We start from the raw sequence: 9,253 nt of genomic DNA, 5'->3' as shown, positions 1-9,253 counted from the left end.
GATGGCTGGCGTTGATTCCGTCCAATGCGAACCGGATTGCGTACTAACTCAGTACGCTTACTGAGTAAACTCTGTGGGGCCCACAGTGACGTATGTGTCTTATCAGAACTGTCCATCCGTTTTTATAGCTCATTTTATTAAAGCAGACCAAAATTGAAGCATATACAGATCTCAAATGGACCACACCACATGAGACAGCGTGAATTGAACCTCTACCGTTGAAACTTCTCGGGGGCTTCAGAAGTTTTGGATCGAGCTGATATTCTTATTTTACCTTCATCCATATCTGTGTAACCTTATGAAAAGGTTGGATGACAAATAAACATCACTGTGGCCCCTAGGAAGGTTTCATTAGTGGAAGTCATTATCCCCACTGTTTTCCTGTGGTGTGGTCCACTTGAGCTTTGTTTATAATTCAAATTTAGGCTAATAGCCTGAATTTATATGTAAAAACGGATGGACGGCACTGATAAGACACATACATCACTTGTGGGCCACGTATAAGGTGAGAGTTCATCCTCTTCCCTTATCATTGGGTGAGAGTTCAGGTCGGGATGCATCAGGACCTGATAACGGTCTTGATCTGACCATTTATTGCAAGTGCGACCCATGTATCTCCAGACCGTTGATCTCAGAGAGCTCTGAAGTGGGTGGGCGGAATCGACAACAGGCTTCAATCATCTATTGGTAGGCCATTGATACAAGGGTTCTATATTCCACTCTTCATCCACGTTGGGGCACATCAGATCACCGGTCCAGGGCACTAATCATGACCTCACTGATCTGGACGAGGCCGATCGGGACGTAAATCATGTTCTGGTGCCTCAGGACCCGAATATGGTTATCCAAAGGTAATTAAAAGTTATAGGAAATTCATTTGATACTCTGACTGAGCATCAAGCTTGATAGGCATGCACTCAGAAATTGCATACGTGGCATAGATAACAGTAAATTAAACCGACTAAATTGTGGACCTCACTGTCTCTGAATCACTATCCAAACATCAGAAGGGTTGTGTAATCCTAACCTCAGATTAGTGGACACTTGATCATTGGATATTTTAGTTAATGTTCACCATCCAATATACATATCAATTACTTAAGTGCCACGAATGCAAAATGAAAGTAATTTCAATCGGCCTGCGTAGCATCCATCGCATCTGCCAGAGCAACGGAGAAATGATTCTATTATCATAGTTATCCTAGTTGAATTGGTACACTTGGATCGATTTAATCGGTCAATTAGCTCCAGCACGTGTCCCGTGAGCTACTATGCAAAAGTCAAACTGATTGAACGATCCTGATAGTATAATCAATGGCCCATAAAATGGACGGCTGAGCTTATTTACGACAAAATACGTCCGATCGACAACTTGATCTACTTGTTCGTTCGACCTCTCGTGGACTGTTTAAGATTCCAAAGAAACACTTTTGCCAAGCAATCCGAACCGTCCCATCCAAGGTTTGGTGAATAATTGGTGATATTCGCGTAGTAGCCCATGGCACTTGTTGTAACCTAATGGACGGTCCAGATCCATTGATTAGACTACGTAAACGTCTCTCATCAAACTACTTTTCACGAAGTTTTAAGAAAGAGGTTCTCTTGAATACATCGCCACGTATAGCAATTACCTTATTTCGTGACTACAGCCTTTGAATTTGAGTCATTTTGCAATGATCCAAACCGTTTATATTATTGTTCTCGCTTTAAGATGACCAATTAAAGTTCTCAATTGGATTTTCTTAACACTGATGGTTTGACTCTTTTGCTTTGAATATGAACGGTCATAATATTTGTTTTGTATAATCAAAAGGCTAAAATATCTAATTTGAGAGTCGCATACGTAATCTCCAATCCAAATGGACCCCTTGCACATGAACGGTTTTCCTAGTTAGTAAAGAAAACCCAAATTCAACGGCTAGATTCACGACGCATGCAATTGCAATACGTTCAGATGCATGTAGAAAAGATCTTGAATAAAATAAGAGAAGTAGAGAACGCGGGCTGGTGTTACGGTGCGCAGGATTGGTAGTGCGCTTTCTGGATGCGATGACTTGGGTGCATTTCGCGGACGCACTACAATCCAAGATACTCCCGAATGCATTTGGGCTCTTTTTGGACGTTCTAAAGTAGAGATTTATTTATTTATACCCGATTATGGTGGGTCCTGCACTTGATTTACTTTTCGCGGGACCCAGCACCATTGTGTTAAAAGAGAGGGAGATGATACGGTAGAGACCAACGAACCGTAATATCGTAGAGCCATATCTCTCGAGGACACGTGGCAGGGCAAAGCATCGATCGGGCCCGCTCATATACTGACACCAAGATGGATGGCTGATGTTTTAAAGACGAAATCCATGGCCAATCCTAATCATTATTTTTCTATACTTCATCTCATTGCATATTTGGCCGTTGACTGCTCTGTCTTCTACCGTCATTTTAATGGCCATAGATGAGATGGGTAGGATTGTCTAATCAAGTGACTTTTTTCGACATACTCCAGCAAAGCGAGGACCATCATGTGATCGGACCCGATTGCACAAACATCTGCCACGTGTCATGTGGAGAGATGGATCTACCATGCTTCGGCTCTTCCGGCTACACCGGAGAACGGGAAATCCTCGATGAGAAATTTACCACTGTACGACCCATTTATGGCCCATTTACCTGCTTAAGCCCGCTCCTTTTTACCCGACGAGAATAAGCCCCAGCTGTACCGACGACTTGCCAAAGGTCGAAAATGCCCCTGCTTATTTCTTCAACCGGATCGGCTGGTGCTTGAAGGCTTGGGCTCCTATGGCTACGGATTATAACCGTAGTCATAACCGTATTTATTGATACTTTAATCAGCTGGTAATGTGCCGACCTCTAAACGTTTGTGCAATAGTGCCGCCCGATTTTTTAAAAAAAATTAAGTGGGTCCCATCATGGGCCCACACTCAATGTTCATGATTTTGGTGGGCCCCACATCCACCTGTGCACTTTTTTTTTTACATGGATAACTTTATTCTACCTACATTTTTCTCTAATACATATTTATATAAATATGTATATATAAGCATATAAATTTTCTTTTTCTCTTTTTTTTCATTTCTTTTTTTATTCATTTAAGAAGAATATCTTCTAAACCAAAATTAGTTACTTAATGTACCTTATATGATTTTGGGGTAGGAGAAGCTACTTTAGCCAACCAGCCTATTTATTTTCCAAGATTCCATCAGGTCGATGGTCAAAAATCTATTTCATTCACTTCGTGGTTAATTTCAATCAGTTCGCGGTCAATTTCATTCATTTCATTTACTTCACGATCAATTTCATGCATTTCACGTTCAATCTTAGCGATCCCGCTTCACTTCACAGTCAATTCCATGCATTTCACGGTCAATTCCTTTCACTTCACGGTCAATTCCATGCATTTTACGGTCAATTCCCTTCACTTCACGGTCAATTCCATGCATTTCACGGTCAATTCCCTTCACTTCATAGTCATTTCCATGCATTTCACGGTCAATTCCGACGATTCCGCTTCATTTCACAGTCAAATCTATGTATTTCACAGTCAATTCCCTTCACTTCACGGTCATTTCCATGCATTTCACGGTCAATTCCGACGATTCCACTTCACTTCACGGTCAATTCTATGTATTTCATGGTCAACTTCCTTCATTTCACGGTCAATTCCGGCGATTCCTCTTCACTTCACGGTCAATTCAATATATTTCACGATCAACTCCCTTCACTTCACGGTCAATTCCATGCATTTCACGGTCATTTCCATGCATTTCACGGTCAATTATGACAATTCCGCTTCACTTCACGGTCAATTTTATACGGAAATAATATCGATATCGTCGATAATATCGTTGATAATCAGAAATATCAGTATCACTACAAGTTTCACTGGCCAAGGATATGGAAACAATATCGATATCGTCGATAGTATCGCTGATAACCGAAAATATCAGTATCGCTACAAGTTTCGCTAGCCAGGGATACGGAAAACAATATCGATATCGTCGATAATATCATTGATAACCAGAAATATCGGTATTGCTACAAGTTTCGGTGGCTAGAGATATGGAAACAATATCGATATCGTCGATAATATCGCTGATAACCGGCAATATCGGTATCGCTACAAGTTTCGCTAGCTAAGGATACAGAAACAATATCAATATCATCGATAATATCGCTGATAACCGGAAGTATCGATATCGCTACAAGTGAAGGGGATTGACCGTGAAATGAGTGGAATTGACTGTGAAATGAAGGGAATTGACCATGAAATGCATGGAAATAACCGTGAAGTGAAGGGAATTGACCATGAAATGTACTGAATTGACCGTGAAGTAAAGGGGAATCGCCTGAATTGACCGTGAAATGCATGGAATTGACCGTGAAATGAAGGGAGTTGATCATGAAATACATAGAATTGACCATGAAGTGAAGCAGAATCGCAGGAATTGATTGTGAAATGCATGAAAATGACCGTGAAGTGAAGGGAATTGACCGTAAAGTGCATGGAATTGACCGTGAAATGAAGGGAATTGACCGCGAAATACATAGAATTGACCGTGAAGTGAAAGGGAATCGTCGGAATTGACCGTGAAATGCATGAAAATGACCGTGAAGTGAAGCGAATTGACCATGAAATGAATGGAAATGACTGTGAAGTGAAAGGGAATCGCCGGAATTGACCGTGAAATGCATGGAATTGACCATGAAATGAAGGGAGTTGACCGTGAAGTGAAGCGGAATCGCCGGAATTAACCGTGAAATGCATGGAATCGATCGTGAAGTGAAGGAAATTGACCGTGAAATGCATGGAATTGACCATGAAGTGAAGGGAATTGACCGTGAAATGCATGGAATTGACCGTGAAGTAAAGGAAATTGACCGTGAAATGTATTTAATTGACCGTGAAGTGAAGAGGAATCACGTGAAATTGAACGTGAAATGCATGGAATTGATCGTGAAATGAGGGGAGTTGACCGTGAAATACATAGAATTGACCATGAAGTGAAGTGGAATCGCCGGAATTGACCGTGAAATGCATGGAAATGACTGTGAAGTGAAGGGAATTGACCGTGAAATGCATGGAATTGACCGTAAAATGAAGGGAATTGACCATGAAATGCACGGAATTGACCGTGAAGTGAACTTCATGGTCAATTCCCTTCATTTCACGGTCAATTCCATGCATTTCACGGTCAATCCCGACAATTCCCCTTCTCTTCACGGTCAATTCCATGCATTTCACGGTCAATCCAGGCGATTCTCCTTCACTTCAAGGTCAATTCAATGCATTTCACAGTCAATTCCCTTCACTTCACGGTCAATTTCGTGCATTTCACGGTCAATTCCCTTAATTTCACAGTCAATTTCATGCATTTCACGTCAATCCCAGCGATTCCACTTCACTTCACAGTCAAATCAATGCATTTCACAGTCAATTTCGTGCATTTCACGGTCAATTCCCTTTACCTCATGGTCAATTCCCTTCATTTCATGGTCAATTTCATGCATTTCACAGTCAATTCCGCGCGATTCCCCTTCACTTCACGGTCAATTCAATGCATTTCATGGTCAATTCCCTTCACTTCACGATCAATTCGGTGCATTTCACGGTCAATTCCCCTTATTTCACGATCAATTTCATGCATTTCACGATCAATTCCGGCAATTACCCTTTACTTCACGGTCAATTCAATGCATTTCACGGTCAATTCCCTTCACTTCACGGTCAATTATGTGCATTTCACGGTTAATTCCCTTCACTTCATGGTCAATTTTATGCATTTCATGGTCAATTCCGGCAATTCTCCTTTACTTCATGGTCAATTCAATGCATTTCATGGTCAATTCCGTGCATTTCACGGTCAATTCCCTTCATTTCACGGTCAATTTCATGCATTTCACGGTCAATTCCGACGATTCCCCTTTTCTTCACAGTCAAGGCAATGCATTTCTTGGTCAATTCCCTTCACTTCTCGGTCAATTCCGTGCATTTCGCAGTCAATTTCCTTCTTTTTACGGTCAATTTCATACATTTCACGGTTAATTCCGGCGATTTCCCTTTACTTCACGATCAATTCAATGTATTCACATCCAATTCCCTTCACTTCACGGTCAATTCCGTGCATTTCACGGTCAATTCCCTTCATTTCACGGTCAATTTTGATGATTCCCCTTCACTTCACGGTCAATTCAATTCATTTCATGGCCAATCCCCTTCACTTCACAGTCATTTCCATTCATTTCATGGTCAATCCCGACAATTCCCCTTATCTTTGTGGTCAATTCAATTCATTTCACAGTCAATCCCCTTCACTTCACGGTCATTTCCATTCATTTCACGGTCAATCCCGGCAATTCCTTTTAACTTCATGGTCAATTCAATGCATTTCATGGTCAATTCCCTTCACTTCATAGTCAATTTCGTTCATTTCACGGTTGATTCCCTTCACTTCACGGTCATTTCCATTCATTTGATGGTCAATCCCAACGATTCTCTTTCACTTCACGGTCAATTCAATGCATTTCACGGTCAAATCCCTTCACTTCACGGTCAATTCCCTTCATTTCACGGTCAATCCCGACGATTCCCCTTCTCTTCACGGTCAATTTCATGCATTTCACGGTCAATTCCATGCATTTCATAGTCAATTCCCTTCATTTCACGGTCAATTCCATGCATTTCATGGTCAATCCCGACGATTCCCCTTCACTTCACGGTCAATTCAATGCATTTCACGGTCAATTCCCTTCACTTCACGGTCAATTCCCTGCATTTCACGGTCAATTCCCTTCATTTCAGGGTCAATTTCATGCATTTCACGGTTTATTTCGGCGATTCCCCTTTACTTCACGGTCAATTTAATGCATTTCACGGTCAATTCCCTTCACTCTACGGTCAATTTCTTGCATTTCACAGTCAATTCCCTTCATTTCACGGTCAATTTCATGCATTTCACGGTCAATTCCGGCGATTCCCCTTCACTTCACAGTCAATTCAATTCATTTCACGGACAATCCCCTTCACTTCACGGTCAATCCCGGTGATTCCCCTTCACTTCGGGGTCAATTCAATTCATTTCACAGTCAATCCCCTTCACTTCACGGTCATTTCCATTCATTTCACGATCAATCCCGGCGATTCCCTTTCACTTTACGGTCAATTTCCTTTACTTCATGGTCAATTCTGTGTATTTCATGGTCGATTTCCTTCACTTCACGGTCATTTCCATTCATTTTCACAGTCAATCCCGACGATTTTCTTTCACTTCACGGTCAATTCAATGCATTTCATGGTCAATTCCCTTCAATTCCGGTGATTGATCGTGAAATGCATGGAATTGACCGTGAAGTGAAGGGAATTGATCGTGAAATGCATGTAATTGACCGTTAAGTGAAAAAAATTGACCTTGAAATGCATGGAATTGACCGTGAAGTGAAGGGAATTTGTTGGAATTCACCATGAAATGCATGAAATTGATCACGAAGTTAATGAAATTTACCACGAATTGATTGAAATTGACTGCAAAGTGAATGAAATTGACCGCGAAGTGAATGAAATGGATTTTTAACTATTGACCTGATGAAATCTTAGAAAATAACTACATTGGTTGGCTAAATTAGCTTCTCCTACCCCAAAATCATACGTGGTACCTTAAGCAACTCATTATATTTTAGGATATATGCTTGTTAAATAAATTGACAAAGAAATAAATTAAAAGGTTGAAAAATATTTTTATATACTTATATATATATTTACATAATCATGTATTAGAGAAAAATATGACGGGGAAAAAGTTTTCCTCGTATAAGAAAAATAAAAATAAATTCTGCCTGGTGCGGCGGTCTGGGCTTCTTTTTTATCTTTTTGGTGGAATCTTTGTTACTTTTGTGGGTACCATCATGAGTTCTGTGTTATATCCAAACCGTCTACCTATTTGCGAGCTCATATTAAGGCTTCAGATGAAAAATAAGACAGATCTAACTATCAAGTGTGGACTACGCTGTAAAAGGCAGGGGAATTGAATGTATACCATCAAAACCCTAATCATTACGAAATTTGTTTTTCCTCTTCATCCAGGTCTTCGTGACCTTATGAATAGGTTGGATGGAAAATAAATGTTATGGTGGGCCCTATAAAGGTTTTAACGGTGAAAATCAATTTTCCCGCTGCTCTTTGTGGTGTGGTACCGTTGATCTTTTGATATGTTTTTTTTTTTTTGATAATGCTCTGAAATGAACTCGAAATATGGGTGATGAACGTTGTGGATATAATAAATACATAACTGTAGGGCCCGTGTAACGTTGATGTCTTTTGAACCGTTCGTACAACTCGCAGTTCGAGGAGCGTCAGCGCTCGTCGTCGAGCACCAGCCGATCCGCTTGAAGGTAAAAGCAGGGGGCATTTTCGACCTTTGGCAAGTCGTCCGTACATCTGGGCTTATTCTGGTGAGGTACAAAGGAGTGGGGTTAAGCGGGTAAATGGGTCATACAGTGGCAAATTTCTCAATCTCGATTCGATCTTCGGTCCAGGTAATGGACTCCCAATTTCCCAACACGCGCGGGCCTCAGATGCACATATATACACGTAGGCCTCAATCCAACCGTACAAATTGAAAACCTCACTATCTATAAGCTACGCCCACGATATCGGATTGATAGAACGAGCATGATACCCGATTAATAGATGCTTGTTTGTTGAAATTGCAACGTGGACCATTTTTCGTTTTAAAGGTTTATTTTCATCAGCCAGTATCATTCTTCGAATGCCACTTTTGGGTGGGACCCATCTGTCGCGCCTCACTGTTTGGATGGTGTGGATTGTGGTGCATGCAACCTACGTTGCATAGTGGCTACTGCTACGTTGCGCTTGCAGCTTCTGAAGTTATGCACTACTCGCGGAAGAGCTCCAATGCGCATGCGTCACTTTGCATCATCTTTCCAGTGCCAAACAAAGCACCCCAATCCAAGCCATAAAAATCGCGGGTCCCACATCCTTCACGGAGTATTGAAAAATCACACAGCATTAGGTGGCTAAACATGTATTGATTGATCCCTTTCAACCGTCCAAAATTTCATTCGTGCTCCCAATAACATATAGGTCAGCCTGATTTCTGGAAATCGAGAGGGGGATATTTAATATTCGAGCAGAGAGTGATATTCGTACTCGAGCTGTACACGTGGCATGATGTACTCAATTAAATCATCCAATCGTGGGATTCACTGTAGATAGTTC

This window comes from Magnolia sinica, chromosome 5, assembly GCF_029962835.1.
Source record: "Magnolia sinica isolate HGM2019 chromosome 5, MsV1, whole genome shotgun sequence".
Taxonomy (NCBI): Eukaryota; Viridiplantae; Streptophyta; class Magnoliopsida; order Magnoliales; family Magnoliaceae; genus Magnolia; species Magnolia sinica.
Note: the sequence above shows the minus strand (reverse complement) of the source record.